Here is a 19,723-nt window from a genome sequence, read left to right as displayed (position 1 = left end):
AAGCCGCATTCCCACCCACAGCTTTCACAACTGCATCAATTTTTAGATGCTTACTTTGGTTTGCAGTAACTATAAAACGGAGTGGTCTTGCTTATAAGGCATACAGAAGAGAAAGGTCACGGAGCAGAGGCGATTTGTGTCCTGTTTTCTAGAAGAAATAACAGAGGTATTGGGTTAGCTAGCACATACTGACTAAAACGTCCGAATTCAAGATCGTCTGACTCCTAGAACATCCGATCTTGATGGGATGAAAATTCCCATTTCCTGCAAAACCAGCCTCGGGTCACTGTCTGTGTGGAGTCTACACCTTCTCGCCGTGTCTACGTGGGTTTCCTCCGGGCGCTCCAGTTTCCTCCCATACTCCAAAGATGTGCGGATTAGGGGGATTGGTTATGATCAGTTTAGAATCATAGAATCCCAGTGCAGAAAGAGGCTATTCGGCCCATCGGGTCTGCACCGACACCAATCCCACCCAGACCCTATCCCCGTAGCCCCATGCATTTACCCTGCTAATCCCCCTGACACTCATGGGAAATTTAGCTTGGCTGCACCTAACCCGCACACACATCTCTGGACAGTGGGAGGAAACCGGAGCACCTGGAGGAAACCCATGCAGACATGGGGACAATGTGCATATTCCACACAGACAGTCACTCAAGGTTGCCACTGTGCCACCCATATTGTCAGGGGGATTAGCAGGGTAAATACCTGGGGTTATGGGGATAGGGCCTATTGATTGTTGTTGGTGCAGGCTCGGTGGCCCAAATGGCCACCTGCACTGTAGGGATTTTATTCTATTCTATTTAAGATTTCTATATAAAATCTTATTGACCACTTTGCACCCAGCCCACAATATAAAACTGACACCTATGTCACTTATCTCAGAACTGTCCCCCATGTGCCAGGGGTAAAAACCTCACAAGCCAATTGTTTTTGAAACAAACTGATTCTTGGAGTTCTTAGTTAGGATTTGTTCGCTCTCTCGGTGACGTCGCTCAGGATAGTCTGAAGGAAAGAAATGTATATAGCAATAGACTGGAGTGTGTTGGTGTGTGCAGCTCATACGGTCAGTAAGTGGTCTTGAAGTATTTTATTGGGATTGTATAATGTGTGAGACATGACCTAGGAACACTTCAGGCTGACCCTGGGTGCTGCAGCATTGACATATCCGATCTCAGAGGAACATCAGAAGTTTACCAAAGATGGAGCGTGCTGGTGTGTGCAGCTCATAGGGTCAATAGGTGGTTTTGAAGTATTTTATTGGGATTGTAGAATGAAATGTTTCGTGTTATACATGACCTAGGAACTGTGATGTTAGTGTACTGTTAAGAATTCCTAAAACAAAATCATGTTCTCTGCAGCGATCAGCTGTTTTGGTTTCATTGCTGCTGGGCTGGCTGCAAGTAGTATTTTTAATGCTCCTTCAGTGGTTTAAATGGGGTTGTTTATTTTTACTCTGGGATCTTTTCTGACCTTGCATTGTTGGGGGGGGGAAGGTCATGTGCTTTGGACATTTTCTTTTCTTCCTAGAATTTAAGGTTCCATTCTCTGTTTTGGCTGGCTGCAGTTGTTAGTTTTAGAAGGGACATCAAGTTGAAGAGTTTCCCTCTCTCTGGTTTTGGAAATTCTGCCTTCCTGGAGTAGAAAATCTAATGTTGGTGGCTCAATCGGAGTCTCTCCCTAATGTTCTGGGAAGTTGTTCTGACTTCCAACTGTTCTGGGTATCCAGAGGGCTGCTAGCAGTTCCAAGGCTGAGAAGTCAAGGTTTCAATTCTTCAACCAAAGGGCTCAATTTCAGTATCACGTGAGCATTAGTCTTTGCTGTGTTAAACCTGTGGAAAGGGTTTTTGTCTATGGGAACTTTTTGTTTGCTTGGAACATTTTAGACACATTTGTTCAGGGTTATACATTACCTTGGTTGCTTTGTATTCGTTTGTGACTAATGGAAGTCATTGCTATTTTTATTTCCATACATGTTAACTATATTCTTAAATAAACTTTGTGTGATAAAAGCTCCCGAGTGGGTCATTTAGATCATAGCTGAGGTGAAACATAGCATGCTTACCCTAGCCAAATTCAGAGTGCAAAACTTATGATCCAGGCGGGCTTCATAAAACACTTTGGCGTTTCTGACCCGAATTATAACAGGACACTTCAGGCTGACCCTGGGTGATGCACCGTTGATGTATCCGATCTCTGAGGAACATCAAATGTTTGCCAGAAATGTAGAACGTAGGACAAGAATTTGTTTCTGCTTCTGATTATGCCTGTGCATGGACTCTTGAGGCAGTTGTCTGAAACTGTTCTCTTCTATTCTAGCAAGAGTCATTAACTTGTTTTAAAATAAATGATGCTGAAAGTGAGTCATTTTATGAAAATATGGTGGTGTAATCTGTTTGCATTAACTGGAATGAATATATCTGTTTTGTCGTCACGTTGAATGTTGTATTTAATTTTGCATCGGGAACAGCAGGCCTGGACTCTTCAGCAGTTCCTGTGAATAAATTTCAAAACCAATTTACATCCTGCATTATCAGTAGACCGTAATTTTATTTTATTAGTGTCACAAGTTGGCTGACATTAACACTGCAATGAAGTTACTGTGAAAATCCCTGAGTCGCCACACTCCGGTGCCTCTTCGGGTACACTGAGGGGGAATTTAGCATGGGAAATGCACCCTAACCAGCACGCCTTTCGTACTGTGGAAGGAAACCGGTGCACCCGGAGGAAACCCACGCAGACACGGGGAGAAAGTGCAGATTCCGCACACAGACAGCGACCCAAGCTGGGAATCGAACCGGGTCCCTGGCGCTGTGAACTAACCTAATTCATGGTGATTGTCAGAATGAAGGAACCTATGAAGCTTGCATATTAGAACCATAGAAAAGTTACAGCGCAGATGGAGGCCATTTGACCCATCTTGACAATGCCAGCCTGAGGGCGCCCAGGCGCCCTTTCTAATCCTACCTTCCTGCACCCAGCCCAAAACCCTGTAGCTTGCAGCACTTAAGGTGCAGATCCAAGCACTTTTTAAAAGAGGTTAGAGTCTCTGCCTCCACCACCAACTCGGGCAGGGAATTCCAGACACCCACCACCCTCTGTGTAAAAACAATAGTTCTTGCCTATCGTGTGACAGCTAGCTTAGAATACCTGTTAGTTCAATTAATACAATTATCGGCTGACCTCAGCAATTGAACTGCAGTCTGCTTTCTTCGATTTGAGTTTCTCACAATATAAATTGCCTGTACTGCAAAGTGCGGCCCCAATCCCGTCTGATTTATCTACAGCTCAGAAATAACCTGGAGGTTGGACAGATACAGTAATTCCATGCGCAACACTGAGGAGTACTGACAGAGAATAGGAAGGGGAGAGACACAGTGGGGACAGTGGAAAATGGCAGCTGTGATGTGTAGCATCCATGGGGGAGATTTGAATGGGGATGTGATGTAGAACCAGCCCAAAATCTCTCGCGACATGACAATCTGAACAGCCAATCCTTCCACTTCAAAGGGTTCGTTTGACCTTCCTCTCCCACTCCTATAATCTTATTGCTAAAGCCAAGGTGGTCCTCAAATTGAAGCCAAATCATTTTTCAGCCTCTATCTCTTGATGCCCCACTCTAAAGGACTCTATTTCTTCTCTCCAACCTCCCCAATCTTTATCAAACTCATCTGATATCCACCATGTTTCCCTTCCCTCCTTACAGTTCAACTCTCGTGTTCATCTTGATCGCTGTTAACTATATCCACTGTGTATCCCACCCTTTATAAAACCCATCACCTTCCTCATTGATTCGTACTCGCTTCTCCCAACTCATCTCTAACTTCTTCTTCTGCAATATCTTAAACATCTGTGCCGCTGTGCTACCTTCCCTCAATCACTCACTTCTCTTATTGTTGCAGTCCTTTCCGTTTGGTCTCTGCGTCACTGGTGAAAATGAGAAATTCACTAACAATGGTTTGTGTCACTGCAATCCATGTTCTTATCTTTTTTTTATTCATTCCTGGGACGTGGGCGTCGCTGGCTGGCCAGCATTTATTGCCCATCCCTAGTTGCCCTTGTTCAGAGGGCAGTTGAGAGTTAACCACATTGCTGTGGCTCTGGAGTCACATGTAGGGTAAAGACGGCAAATTTCCTTCCCTAAAGGACATTAGTAACTCAGATGGGTTTTTCCGACAATCGGCAATGGTTTCATGGTCACCGGTAGATTCTTAATTCCAGATATTTTCATTGAATTCAAATTTTGCCATCTGCCATGGTGGGATCTGAACCCGGGTCCCCAGAACATAGCTGAGTTTCTGGATTAATAGTCTAGCGATAATACCATTAGGCCATCGCCTTCCCATGCAGTTGAGCACTCAAACACCTACTGCCACAGATTTGATCATGGAAATTTGTCTATTTTTTCCCCAAAACATCCAGTAAATTTCCTATAAAGGGTTCACCTCTTATACTTGCACATTTCTGGCATGCACCAAGGTTCAATATAAGATCCCTCCTACCCTTTGTTTATAAGCTGACTCTAGGTGATGTTAGCTACAATGGACAATTTTAGTTTTGGCAAGGATAGAGCAAGAGTGTTAAAGCTGGGTGTCCAATCAGCAGACTTAAGTCAGAACTTTCTCCAGCTTAACACTGAGCCCATCACTTGATACTTAGCGGGGATGGAGTTGCATAATAAAGAACAAAGAAAAGTACTGCACAGGAACAGGCCCTTCAGCCTTCCGAGCCGTGCCGATCATGATGCCCTAACTAAACTTAAAAGAAAACATTGCCCTGACTCAGACCATATCCCTCTATTCCCTCCCTATTCATGTATCCATTCCAGATGCCTCATAAATGTTGCTAACGTGCCTGCTTCCAGTGATATTGTCACTGGACTAGCAATCCAGAGACCCAGGGTACTGCTCAGGGGACCTGGGTTCGTATCCCATCATGGCAGATGGTGAAATTTGAATTCAGTAAAAATCTGGTATTAGAAGTATAATGACAATCACGAAACCATTATCGATTGTCATTTAAAAATATACCCATCTGATTCACTAATGTCCTTTAGGGAAGGAAATCTGCCGTCCTGACCAGGTCTGGCTTACACGTGACTCCAGACCCACAGCAATGAGTTGATTAACTGCCCTCAAATGGTCGAGCAAGCCACTCCGTTCAAGGGCAATTAGGAATGAGCAATAAATGCTGGCCCAGCTAGTGATGCCCACATCCCCATAACATATTTAAAAAACGTGTCTAATTTTGGCACCTTAACCCTGACCCCACTCCCCTTATCTGTTTACTCAGCGTGAACCAGTACTCAGGGCCTCGGTGCTTTGTTTGGCCCTGAGCTTGGCTTCAAATGTCACTTCTTCTGGTTCATCATCTTTCTTCTTCTCCATAATATCAGTCAGTCACTGCCCTAAACAATGTATTAATCATCTCCAAGCTTGACTTTCTCCAAGTTTTCAATCTCCATTCTGCACAAACCTCAATCCATCCAAAACTTGATTTCCTGTACATTATTCCATAGAGAGTCTTCCTCGGCAATGAGCACTGCCCTTGCTATTGTCCAGTGCAATGGATTTTATGAGCCTGTCTTTAATCCTTTTTGCCATTCTCGTGACATAAGAGTCGCTGATAGGATCAGCTTTTACTGGCCAGCCCTCGTTATCCTGGGAAGGTGACGGTTGGCCTTTTTGAACCACTGCAGTCCGTATGGTGAAGGTACTCCTGCAGTGCTGTTGGCTAGGGCGCCCCGGCTTGGGCGGGGCGTCCCCGGCCTGGGCGTCCAGGATTTGGACTCAGCGACTGTGGAAGACCAGCTTGTATGCGACCAAGTCAGGATAGTTTGTGGTCTGGAGGAGAACCTTGGTGATGTTCCCTCGCTGCTGCTGCCCTTGTGGGGTTGAGGTTGTGGGTTTGGGAAGTGCCACTGAGGAATCCTTGGTAAGACACTGTAGTGTATTCTGTAGGTAGTGCTTCTTGAAGCCACGGAGCAGCAGTTGCGAGTGAAGTGCCGATTTAGCGGACTGCTTTCTCCAGCTCTTAGAATGTTGTTGCAGATTCACTCAGCCAAGCACGTGGAAGATATTCTATGGTAATGCTCCACCTTACATCTTCAACATCAACTAGCTCACTCTCTAATCTTTCCTGCATCTACTACCCTTGCTGTCCCTACACCCTTTGCTTTGTCATCAATGATAAAGCTTTAGTTTTCATATCCTACATTCTGGAATTCCTTCCATCAACACCGTAGAGGTTTACAGCATGGAAACAGGCCCTTCGGCCCAACTTGTCCATACCAGATTGCAAGTATATAACCACCTTTCACATAGAAAAATGTGCAGAGATGCTTTATAGAAGAGTGTTAGAGCAAAAATGGGTTTCAACTTGAAAGGAATATTATGAGTGACTAAAAACTTCATCAAAGAGTTAGTTGTTAATTTTGTGACATTGAATCAGAGAGATTGCAAATTAAATAAAAAAAACAAAGATAATGTTATGGTTCACAAGATGATTTCCAGCTCTTTATGCATCAGTCAAGTATGGAATTATATTCTTCACGTCTTTCAGCAACATTTACTTTGTACTAGAATTTCTATTGTGTTTGATTTTGCTGGATCCTCTGATAAATAGAATCCATCGCGTGGATTCGAATGTGAGAAGAACCTTACAACAGGAATTAACCTCCGTAACCGCACAATGAAGCTTTCCATGTTTTCATGTCAAAGCTAAAAAGATTAAGTTAAAGTTCATTTATTAGTGTCCCAAGTAGGCTTACATTAACACTGTAATTAAGTTACTGTGAAAATCCCCTAGTCGCCACGCTCCGGCGCCTGTTTGGGTGCACGAAGGGAAATTTTAGCATGGCCAATGCACCTAACCAGCATGTCTTTCAGACTGTGGGAGGAAACTGGAGCACCCGGAGGAAACCCACGCAGACATGGGGAGAATGTGCAAACTTCACACAGACAGTGACCCAAGCCGGGAATTGAACCCGGGTCCCTGGCGCTGTGAGGCAGCAGTGCTAGCCACCGTGTTAGATTGACATTAGTCTCAGTTTGTGTTTATACACTGTGCCATGGCGAGATCCCAGTGGTTGGGTTTGGAGTTCAGTGTTTGTGATGTGAGAACTCCACTGAGGTAGTTGTGTATCTGGGTATCGTCTCAGGCTTACCTGTTCAGCTGTTCCTATTGCTCACTGTCCTTGTTTTGGGGACCTTGGTGTACTCAAGAATATATAGTTGCTCTGCATACTTGATTTGGTTCCTTTGTGATTCAGGAATGTTAAGCATGTGAATGGTTTCCTTCAAGGAGAAAGGATTGCAGCCTATACTTCAGCCTGTGGCTGATCACTGTAGGCTGGGATAGGGAGGGTGCCTTTGAGGTAAGATCTCTTCTTGAAGCCTCATGTGAGCCATTTGGTTTGAGCCGTTGGGTGTTTTTGTGTGTCACAATCTACTAGGACGTAGAATTACATTTGCCTGTTTCTATATTGTATCCATTCGACCCAACTAGCCCATACTCCACATGAACCATCCCATTCCATGTAATCCTGTTCATAAATCCATCTACTCCTTTCCCCACCTTCCTATTAATCAAATCTAATTGCCTCAACTGCTCCGAATGGTAGCAAGGTCCACGTTCTCACCACGCTCTGGGCAAAGAATTTTCTCATGAATTCCCTATCTGATTTGTTAGTAGCTGTCTTATTTGCGACCCCCTTCCTAGATTTACTCAAAATATCACGGTGGAAGTCACATCCCAAGATGTCCTATGTAGCTCATCCTTGAATACAGCATATGAGTGATTTGAGACCAGACGTGTTGTAAGTGGTAGCGTCGTCTCGAGAGGAGCAGCTGACTTTTAACCTGTGAGTCCCAAAGCTCGACCGCTGGTTTCCTCAGCTCGTGTCATGTCTGTTGTTCACTGATTGGTAAAGATTAATTTATTTGGTTTGTCAACAACTCGTGCAACCATTAGGCTGATAGCATGCAAAGTAGATGGACTTCAGTTCTTTGGGCAATTCTTATGCTCCTTACTCCTCACACCACCTTGAATTTAGCTGCTCATCATATTGAGTCTCACAACACCAGGCTAAAGTCCAACAGGTCCAACAGAAGTCAAGAGAATGGGGATGAGATTCACATCAGCCATGATCGAATGGCGAAACACACACTCAATGGGCCGAATGGTGGAGCCAACTCGGGCCGAATGGCCTAATTCTGCTCCTATACCTTATGGTCTTATCTTATTTGGGATCTAAGGAGCAGCGCTCTGAAAACTCATGATTCCAGATAAACCTGTTGGACTTTGCGTGGGTTTCCTCCGGGTGCTCGGGTTTCCTCCCACAGTCCAAAGATGTGCAGGTTAGGTTGATTGGCCATGCTAAATTGTCCCTTAGTGTCCCAAGATGCATAGGTTAGAGGGGTTAGCGGGTAAATATGTCAGGATACAGGGATAGGGCCTGGGTGGGATTGTGGTCGGTGCAGAGTCGATGGGCCGAATGGCCTCGTTCTGGGATTCTATGACTTCAACCTGGTGTTGTGAGACTTCTTACCATGCCCACCCCAGTCTAACGCCGGCATCTCCACATCACCGCATCAATGACAAGGAAATTCTGAAACCTGGGGAGTGTTATTGGGAGGTTTGGCATGTGAATGTGCCGCCTTATGTCCCGAGTCTGATGTTTTACCCTGATCAGAATGCAGAGCCAAGCAGTTGCCGCTGCACTGCCAACTGATGGAATTACTATCTGAATGGCACTGCCCAGGTTAATAAAAACGATACTAATCTCTGCTTCTGTGAAACCCGTTGAAGGTTTATATATCAGAAATGCTGTCTCTGAATTGCTGTCTCTGAACTGAGTGTAGATATCAGCAGCTAGTAAGTAGGAATAACCTTGGATGATTATGTTTTGTGAAATCACTTGGGTTTGGGGCAGATGCCTAATGCTTTTGCTCAGTTCATTAACCGCTTAAGTATAAGCTTCAGTCTGGGTTTATTGTCCATAAGCTGCGTTAATTGCTTTAACAAACCAATGGAGGTCATTTGGTAATTTTCTGAGTTCTGGTCCATTATGTAGGGATTGGAGGTCTAATTCGTTAAATATGACATTAGCATAGTCATTAAAAATGCCAATTTTTCTCTTCAACATCTGTGCTGCACCGTGGTCAGACATTAGGGAGATGAATAGGCTGGGAAAGGGCAGCAGGCAAAAGAGATTCTGGGCTATGTTGCAGATACGTAGGGAGAAATGAGTCAGGATAAATCGTACATTAGTTGTGTCTCTACTGCATCTCACGAAAGCAGTAGAATTTATCGGCCTATAATTTGTACTCATCCGTATGTACAGTTATGGGCTTAAAGTCTGATTGGCTTTGTAGACCAATAAAGTTAGATCAGATCAGGAGTGTCATTTTGGCTTTATAATGCCAATATTTTCTGAAGCATGATTTATATTTCCGATAACATGGGGTGAAATTTTGTAATAGTCATGCTGAGAGATTAATGGCATGTTTTGTATTCTCATGTGACTCTTGCAACGGCGAGTGAAGAATTTAATTTTAATAAGTAATCTGGGCAACCTTGAATTAAGATGCATATTTATTGATTTAAAATCTATTTATCAGAATTAAATATATATATAATTTATATAATTGTGAATAGCTATTTCATCGAACATGGTTCAAAACATGCACAATCATTAGCCAGTCATTTGGTCTATAGGGCGGCACGGTAGCACAGTGGTTAGCACTGCTGCCTCACAGCTCCAGGGACCTGGGTTCGATTCCTGGCTTGGGTCACTGTCTGTTGGAGTTTGCACGTTCTCCCCGTGTCTGCGTGGGTTTCCTCCGGGTGCTCCGGTTTCCTCCCACGGTCCGAAAGATGTGCGGGTTAGGTGCATTGGCCCTGCTAAATTGTCCCTTGGTGTCCTGGGATGTGTAGGTTAGGGGGATTGGCAAGGTAAATATGTGGGGTTACGGGGATAGGCCCTAAGTGGGATTGTTGTCGGTGCAGACTTGATGTGCTGAATGGCCTCCTTCTGCACTGTCGGGATTGTATATTCGTCAATGTAAGAAAACCTTGGCCTAATATTTCAGGATGGAGGGAGCCTGGAACACATTCCCATCGACTCCAGCAGCTTTGATGCTATTTTGCATACTAACGAGTGTTGATTGGCATGAGGCGGGACTTCCGCCCTCACTGGGAAAGATGTCCCACCTTGGACAGCTGTCGGCCAACCACATGGCTGGCAGCTCTCCAGCTCCTCCAGGAACAGTGCTGCAGTGGCTGGAAGAGGCACTGCAGGGAGCTGCCTGGAACGAAGTGCCAGGAACCAGAGAAAGGGTCAGTGCGATGGGTCCCAGGGCAGGAGGTTAGGGAACGCCTGGGGATTGGGCGATCGGGATCAGGCAATGCTAAGGTTTTAAAAAACTTTGTAAAACTGTGTTAGTTATTCTCACCCCCTGCCATGACAGTATGTGGTTTGATCTTGATGTTGTAAATCCCAAGTATAATCTCTGGAGACTTTCACATCAGATATCCCAGCATTCGATTGACTTATCCAGAGGCCGTTCGACCCATCGAGCCTGGTCCCACCCAGGTCCTATCCCCATAACCCCACGTATTTACTCTGCGAGTCCCACTGACACTAAGGGGCAATTTAGCATGGCCAATCCACCTAACCTGCGCATCTTTGGACTGTGGGAGGAAACTGGAGCACCCGGAGGAAACCCATGCAGACAAGGGGAGAATGTACAAACTCCACACAGTCACCCAAGACCGGAATTAAACTCAGGTGTCTGGCGCTGTCTCTGTGCTAACCACTGTGCCACCCATAACCGTGTTGCTTTTCTACATTGCTCAGATACTGAAAGTGTACTGTTACTCCCAGTGTCCTAAACTCCCCGCTGCCAATTTACTGCTTATTTTGCAGCTGCTTTGCCCGTTGCATGTAAATAAAAGTGTAGCAATTCACATTTCGACATTAAATGTAAAGTTTATTTATTAGTGTCATAAGTAGGCTTACGTCAACACTGCAATGAAGTTACTGTGAAAACCCCCTAGTCACCACACTCTGGTGCCTGTTCGGGTACACTGAGGAAGAATTTAGCATGGCCAATGCACCTAACTAGTACGTCTTTTGGACTGTGGGAGGAACCTGGAGCACCCGGAGGAAACCCATGCAGACACAGGGAGAACATGCAGACTCTGCACAGACAGTGACCCAAGGCCGGGAATCGAACCCGAGTCCCTGGCGCTGTGAGGCAGCAGTGCTAACCACTGTGCCACTATGCCATAATTAGCCAGTGTAACAAAAACTCTATAAATCTTTACTCCTCTCTCTATTATGTATTTTTGGCAAGTTTGATGACATTTGATTTTCATATCAGATCCTTTAATGTAAAGTTAAAGTTTATTTATTAGTGTCACAAGTAGGCTTATATTGACACTGCAATGAAGTTACTGTGAAAATCCCCTTGTCACCACACTCTGGCGTCTGTTCGGGTACACTGAGGGAGAATTTAGCACGGCCAATGCACCTAACCAGAGAGTTTGAAGCAGTAGGGTTCCAATCCCCAAGTTATACTCTGCGCTTTCTCTCTCTCTCTCTCTCTAATCTAATATTGCACTTCTCACAAGTATCTTGCTTCTCATTTTTAACCAACTTCTAATCCAGTCCCTATGCAATCCCGACTTCCCTGTAGTCTGTATTCGAATTTTGTACATCTCTTGCTGAACGTTGGATTTAAAAAAATATAATTGCAGCAAAATCTCACTGAGCCAGAACATTTCGATTGGTTAAGCATGAGTTTGGATTAATTTATTGCTCCGTACACTGCCTTGTGTTGAGATTCTGCAGCTACAGAAAAGCTCCCTTGTCCCAATCAAAAGAGTTTGCCTGACAAAATGAGGTTTGATCTCGGAAAATATGTGTCGGAGCTATGAGCCAGCAAATCAACCGAGAGACATTCGAGAGGATTTATAGTCTCTCTCTCTCTCTCTCTCTCTCGATATAGTGGTTATCCCTAAATAGGTTTTCAATCTTCCTTACTTATTTAAAACAGCTTGAGTAACAATCGAGTTGAATCCTGCAATGGACCGAAATGGGAGTTATGCAGAGGTACGTCTGCGTCGGTAGTGAAAATGCATGGTGTAATTACATGGTAATGGCCTCTTGCAGGAAGCTGGCAAAGGATCAATCAGCCATCAATAGCTACAGTTCAGTCCACACAAAGGTGCGCAGCGTGAACTCCTAGCTGGTTAAGTTCATAAATGGAAACTTCAATTTCTGTTGCATGTGTGACTAGGGCAGTTGTCAGAAAAGCATTCGAGGAGAACCACTAAAGCTGTCTTTCAGCTTGCGAGGAAGATATTTTCGTCAGTAAGGATGTGGTGCATTGGGGCTAGCAGAGGGAAGCTTTCCATTCAGGTCTGATAGGCTTTATTGATTGGATTTACAGTAAACTGTGTCACAGACTCTACCTCTCATGTCCTTGATTGCTCAGATTCGTATAACAGGAGGTTCAGGCGAATGAGGGGGGAATCTCGACAGGGCAGATGCAGGGAGGATGTCCCCGATGGTGTCCAGAACCAGGGGTCACAGTCTGAAGATTCGGAGTAGACCATTTAGGACTGAGATGAGGAGATATTTCTTCACCCAAAGAGTGAAGCCTGTGGAATTCGTTACCACAGGAAGTAGTTGATGCCAAAACATCGACTGTATTCAAGAGACGGCTGGATATAGCACTTGGGGTGAATGGGATCAAAGGTTATGGGGAGAAAGCAGGATTAGGCTATTGAGTTGGATGATCAGCCATGATCGTGATGAATGGTGGAGCAGGCTTGAAGGGCCGAATGGCCTCCTCCTGCTCTTATCTTCTATGTTTCTATGTTCCTCAATCTTTCTCTTAAATCCCTGTTTCTTACTATTCAAATGCTACTTCAACTTGCCTATTAGGACTGATGCTATAACTGTAGTCCACAGGTCAGAAGCCACACCCTGAGTGTGGACAATAGGTCCTCAAAACTGAGGCAATTTCAATGCAACATAACTGAACTCTATTTCTTGGGTTGGCCTGTTTGAACCTTCTGGGGCTGCAGGATCTGGGAAGGGATCAAGATGTCTTAGTTACATCAGCTTGATTTGTGCAAATTGAGGCCACCCAGGTTTCTTCCTTTTAGATAAAAGCAAAAAAACCGCAGATCTGAAACAAAAACAGAAAATGTTAGAAAATCTCAGCGGGTCTGACAGCATCTGCGGAGAGGAATGAATGGTCATCCAGACTCGAAACGTTGGCTCTATTCTATCTCCACAGATGTTGTCAGACCTGCTGAGATTTTCCAGCATTTTCTGTTTTTGTTCGTTCTTCTCTTGTTTTCAGTGTTACCATGGGTTTTTCAAAGTACAGTTTTGGTTAACACTTGTGTTCAGTTGTTCTGCCACTTTGATCATTTGACTGTGGATTCACCTCTGTCATATTATTACCAGAAATACGTTAATATAAGGAGAATGTCAAATGTTTATCTAAATTAAGCTGACGGCTGAGCAGTAAACTCATTACTGTGAGTATACAGTAGTGAAGCTGTTCCAGTAGGCTATATAATAATGACATTTGGAGTCTAGTTTGAATTGGTTCTGTGACCTGTGTAGAGTAGTGATGGTGACTAAGCAACCCTGTGGCTATGGGGTTTCTCAAAAGCTGAACCCTTTGCCGTGAATGGTAAAATTCTGTAATTTTTAAAATCCATTTATGGCAGGTGTAGCTATGAGGAGAGGTTGGATAAACTTGGTTTGTTCTCACTGGAACAATGGAGGTTGAGGGGGGCGACCTGATAGAGGTTTCCAAGATTATGGGCCAGCGTTTATTGTCTGTTCTGAACTGCCCTCCATTTCAGAGGGTAGTTGAGAGTCAGCCACTTGGCTGTGGATCTGGGATCACCTGTAGGCTGCACAAGATGAGGGCGGCAGATTTCCTTCCCTAAAGGATATTAGTGAACCAGGTAGACTTTTACAGACAATGTTTTCATGGTCATCCTTAGATGTTTATTTCCAGGTTTTGATTGAATTCAAATTTCACTATCGGCCGTGTCTGGATCACCCGGGTCCCCAGATCTCGCTCTGAGTATTACTAGTCCAGTGGCAATACTACTGCATCATTGCCTTCCCTTAACAAAGTCTTTTTCTCCTGCATGGACTCTGTTTTTCGTAAGGTAATCACTCACTCATCACCTTGTGAATTGAATCTCCCAAACTAAAAGGAAATGTAGTTCCTGTAGCAAAAACGACCAACTTCAGGTTTCTAAGCAGCTGTTAATGCGGCCTGTGATCTGACGATTATAATAATTGATTCTGTTAAATGTGTTGAGCACACGGAGTATTTGAGGCAAAGACCATCGGGGATATGTAGATACCTACTTGAAACTGAGACAAATGGAGATGTAGCTACGAGGAGAGGTTGGATAAACTCGGTTTGTTCTCACTGGAACGACGGAGGTTGAGGGGTGACCTGATAGATGTTTACAAGATGATGAGTGGCATGGACAGAGTGGATAGTCAGATGCTCTTTCCTAGGATACAAAAGTCAAGTACTGGGGGGCATAGGTTTAAGGGTCGTGGGGAAAAGATTAGAGGAGATGTGTGAGGCGATTTTTTTTACACAGAGGATGGTGAGTGACTGGAACGCGCTGCCTGGGGAGGTGGTGGGAGCAGGTACGATAGCGGCATTTAAGGGGCATCTAGACGAATACATGAATAGGATGGGAATGGAAGGATACGGACTCCGTAAGTGCATACGGTTTTAGTTTCGACGGGCATCATGATCGCCGCAGGCTTGGAGGGCCGAAGGGCCTGTTCCTGTGCTGTACTGTTCTTTGTTCTCTAAGGGGGGTAATTTTGATTCTTGATTCCAGTAAAGTGCATGTACTGAGGGCTGAATGGCCTCTGTCTGATTCATTGTGCTTAGGACTTAAATTATTCGTCATCATTCACAAAGATTTTGGTTGCTGAACAATGAGATCCTGCTTTTCATGGTGACAGCTATCCATCATTGTTTGTAAAATGGCTGTAGATTCAAGGGGTATCATTAATGATACTCGCAGGCCTTAAGATTCTTTTGAAGCCCCGTAGCTTCTTGTGGTACTCCTAGATTTTGTAGTGGTTTATCCTGTAGCGCCATTAACAATGTACCACCATAAGCTAATGATTTGGATATGAAGTTGTATTTCCTTTTGGCTTATTAAAATTGTCATTAAGTAGTTGTGACCAGCTGACTATTGTCCATTACAAATACCAGCTTTTAAGGCAGCTTGTTCGCTTTATGTAGTGCAGTTTACAGGAACCATATAACGCACGATGATTTCTATAATTAGTGTACTTCTGATATCAGCAGTAAATATTTTCTGTCTTTGCATCTGCGATCTGCTATCTAGAGCAGTGGTTCCAAACCTTTTATAGGACACACCTCTATACTAGTTTAAAAAATCGAGGCACACGTCCTATTTTCTCTCTCTTCTTCCCATACCGGAATTGTCCTCTCTCCTGTATTTTTTTTAACCTCTTCCTCTCTCTTCTCCCGGGGTTTTTGCGGCCTTTTTGAGTTTTCACTTTTTGTGCGTGGGGATCTTTGTCTTCAGCTCCGAGTCCCGCTGGTCAATGCCCGTGGGCCTGATCACCGTAAAAAATCTAAACCGCGCACGTGCGGATCTTTCCCAGCCGGCGCACGCGCGGGAGAACCAGGATTCATCAGGTCTTGGAAATGCCTATCACAGTGCTGAAGATGAAGATTAGTTTTAGTTTAATTACACGAATTTTGAATCTTTTTTGGTGACACTTTCGGAGGGTCTTCACGGCACACTGGTTGGGAACCACTAATCTGGAATGTCTTTCCCAATTGTTTTGTGATTGCCTATCCTGCGACCAAAGGAGATGGGGCCAACTGAGCCAATGGACTCCATTTCAGAAATAATTCCGATGCTTTGCGTATGGCAAAATTGAGGAATATGGGGGCAGGGAGTATACATGAAGTGGTTGTGAAGAGTTTGTGATGATGATTGCTCTCTCAAACGATCCGAGAGCAGTAGGATTTGGCAGTGACAGAGGGAGATGATCTTTAGTTTGTGGTATTCAGGGCAAATATTCAGGCCGATCTTGATCCACATCTGTGTTCGCTTGCATTCAACAAAATTCAGAGTTTTAGAGGTGCCTGTTGCACCTTGTAAAGTGGCAGGAGTGAGCCCTCGTCAACCATCTGCATGCACTTGCTCACCAATCTTGGTCATTTGAATGTGGCTGATCACTTATTTTTTACAGGATACAAAATAAATGCATGCATGAGGTATATTACTTGTCAGTTTCATGAAGAATTCCACATGGAGGAGACGGGGTTGAATGGAGAAAACTCTACGGCACGGTGGCACTGTGGTTAGCACTGCTGCCTCATAGCACCAGGGACCCGGGTTCAATTCTGGCCTTGTGTGACTGTCTCTGCGGAGTCTGCACATTCTCCCACTGCGTGTGTTTCCTCACACAGTCCAAAGATGTGTAGGTTAGATGGATTAGCCATGTTAAACTGCCCCTTAGTGTCCAAAGGTGTACAGGTTAGGTGGATTGGCCATGCTAAATTGCACCTTAGTGTCAGGGGGGCTAGCTAGGGTAAATGCATGGGGTTATGGTGATAGGGTCTGGGTGGGATTGTGGTCAGTGCAGACTCGATGGGCCAAATGGCCTCCTTCTGCACTGTAGGGATTCTATGTGCAGGTTAGGTGGATTGGCCATGCTAAATTATCCCTTAGTGTCCAAAGATGTGCAGGTTAGGTGGATTGGCCATGCTAAATTGTCCCTTGGTGTCCAAAGATGTGCAGGTTAGGTGGATTGGCCATGCTAAATTGTCCCTTGGTGTCCAAAGATGTGTAGGTTAGATGGATTAGCCATACTAAATTGCTCCTTAGTGTCCAAAGGTGTGCAGGTTAGGTGGATTGGCCATGCTAAATTGCACCTTAGTGTCAGGAGGGCTAGCTAGGGTAAATGCATGGGGTTATGGTGATAGGATCTGGGTGGGATTGTGGTCAGTGCAGACTCGATGGGCCAAATGGCCTCCTTCTGCACTGTAGGGATTCTATGTGCAGGTTAGGTGGATTGGCCATGCTAAATTGTCCCTTGGTGTCCAAAGATGTGCAGGTTAGGTGGATTGGCCATGCTAAATTGTCCCTTGGTGTCCAAAGATGTGCAGGTTAGGTGGATAGGCCATACTAAATTGCTCCTTAATGTCCCAAGCTGTGTAGGTTAGGGTGCTTAGTGGGGTAAGTATGTGGGGTTATGGGGATAGGGCCTGAGTAAGATACTCTCTCGGAGAGTCGGTGCAGACTCGATGGGCCGGATGGCCTCCTTCTGCACTGGCGGGCTTCTATGATTCTGTTTGGATTCGGTGTGCTTAATGCTCCCTCCACCCACATTGTCTGTTTCTTTAAGATCTGGTTGGCTGTAGGGATTCGCATTCTAATCAGTATTCTGTAACTTGATTTTGTATCTGTGCCCTGTTTGAGAGCACATTTCCACTCCATCTGACGAAGGAGCAGCGTTCCGAAAGCTAATGGTATTTGCTACCAAATAAACCTGTTTTGACTTTAACCTGGTGTTGTTTTAACTCTTACTGTGTTCACCCCAGTCCAACGCCGGCATCTCCACATCATGGATTTGGGTGCACAGATGTAATTCCATTCAAATTTTAAAGTTACAGCATTACTTTGTTCCATTTAGATATTTTGAGTTCATGTTTACACTGTAAGAACTGAACTTATTTCAGTTTTGGATGCATAAAAGTGATTAGAACCAGGAGTGTGTCTACCATTCGCACTGAGGAACTGGGTCATGCAAAATCAGTGTTATATTGCCACCACTGGTGAGAGGGTGCAATTACGTTTCATTATTATTGCTGTTAAAAGGGGGGGTTAGTTAGCTCAGTGGGCTGGATGGCTGGCTGGTGATGCAGGGTGACAGCAACAGCGTGGGTTCGATTCCCGTACCGGCTGAGGTTATTCATGAAGGCTCCACCTTCTCAACTTTGCCCCTCCCCTGAGGTTTTTAAAAATTTATTAGTGTCACCAGTAGGCTTACGTTAACACTGCAGTGAAGTGACTGTGAAAATCCCCTAGTCGCCACACTCCAAAGCCTGTTCGGGTACACTGAGGGAGAATTTAGCATGGCCGATGTACCTAACCAGCACATCATTCGGACTGTGGGAGGAAACCGGGGCACCCGGAGGAAACCCATGCAGACACGGGGAGAACGTGCAGACTCCACGCAGACAGTGACCCAAGCCGGGAATCGAACCCGGGTTCCTGGCACTGTGAGGCAGCAGTGCTAACCACTGTGCCACCCATGCTGCGTGGTGACCCTCTGGTTAAATTGCCACCAGTCAGCTCTCTGTCTCAAACATAGGGGGAAGAGCAGACTCTGGGACTTTGGCAACTTTAATTCATTCGTTTCACTGCTGTTATTAATCAGACTTTAATTTTTAAAACATTTTTAAACTGTGTCCCACCAAGCCTGCCGGCTGTCGCTGAGCACAATGCTGCACTTGCTTTGTTCAAACCTTTACAGAGTCAGTGAGTCCTGTCCCTGATTTTAACTTGTTTGCCGGCATCTACAGGAAGCACCCTTTATTAAGATGACATAGGAATTTATAATGGAGAAAGTTTGATTTGATTTATTATTGTCGCATGTATTAGTATACAGTGAAAAGTATTGTTTCTTGCGCACTATACAGACAAAGCATACCATTCATAGAGAAGGAAAGGAGAGAGTGCAGAATGTAGTGTTACAGTCATAGCTAGGATGTAGAGAAAGATCAACTTAATGTGAGGTAGGTCCATTCAAAAGTCTGATGGCAGCAGGGAAGAAGCTGTTCTTGAGTCGGTTGGTACAGGTCCTCAGACTTTTGCATCTTTTTCCCGGCGGAAGAAGGTGGAAGGGAATGTCCAGGGTGAGTGCTTAATTATATGGGCTGCTTTGCCGAGGCAGCGGGAAGTTTAGACAGTGTGAATGAATGGGTTTGCGTGATGGATTGGGCTACATTCACAATCCTTTGTAGTTTCTTGCAGTCTTGGGCAGAGCAGGAGCCATACCAAGCTGTGATACAACCAGAAAGAATGCTTTCTATGGCACATCTGTAAAGGTTGGTGAGAGTCGTAGCTAACATGCCAAATTTCCTTCTGAGTCTTCTGAGAAAGTAGAGGTGTTGATGGGCTTTCTTAACTATAGTGTCGGCATGGGGGGAGCAGGACATGTTGTTGGTGATCTCAACACCTAAAAACTTGAAGCTTTTGACCATTTCTACTTTGTCCCCGTTGATGTAGACAGGGGGATGTTCTCCTTTACGCTTCCTGAAGTCGATGACAATCTCCTTCGTTTTGTTGACATTGAGGGAGAGATTATTGTTGCCGCACCAGTTCACCAGATTCTCTATCTCATTCCTGTACTCTGTCTCGTCATTGTTTGAGATCTGACCCACTACGGTGATGTCATCGGCAATTTTGAAATCGAATTGGAGGGGAATTTAGCCACACAGTCGTAGGTGTGTAAGGAGTATAGTAGGGGGCTAAGACAAAGTTGAGTCAAACATGTGACAAAAACATGGCAATAAACATCGAAGTGAACTTTCTGGCTGGACCTCTATAGCTGAGAGGTTTAATATGTTAAAGTTATATTTCCCAATTACTTTTCCCAACTTCA

General features: G+C 44.7%; 1 protein-coding gene across 3 annotated transcripts in view; it reads left to right on the top strand.

The window, feature by feature from the left end:
- mapk8a (mitogen-activated protein kinase 8a) overlaps positions 1 to 19,723 on the top strand; it is a 128,045-nt gene that overhangs the window by 68,235 nt on the left and 40,087 nt on the right. The gene's annotated exons all lie outside the window — the stretch shown is intronic.

Source organism: Mustelus asterias, chromosome 28, assembly GCF_964213995.1.
Source record: "Mustelus asterias chromosome 28, sMusAst1.hap1.1, whole genome shotgun sequence".
NCBI classification, from domain to species: Eukaryota; Metazoa; Chordata; class Chondrichthyes; order Carcharhiniformes; family Triakidae; genus Mustelus; species Mustelus asterias.
Note: the sequence above shows the minus strand (reverse complement) of the source record. Positions and strands in the feature narration are given on the sequence as shown.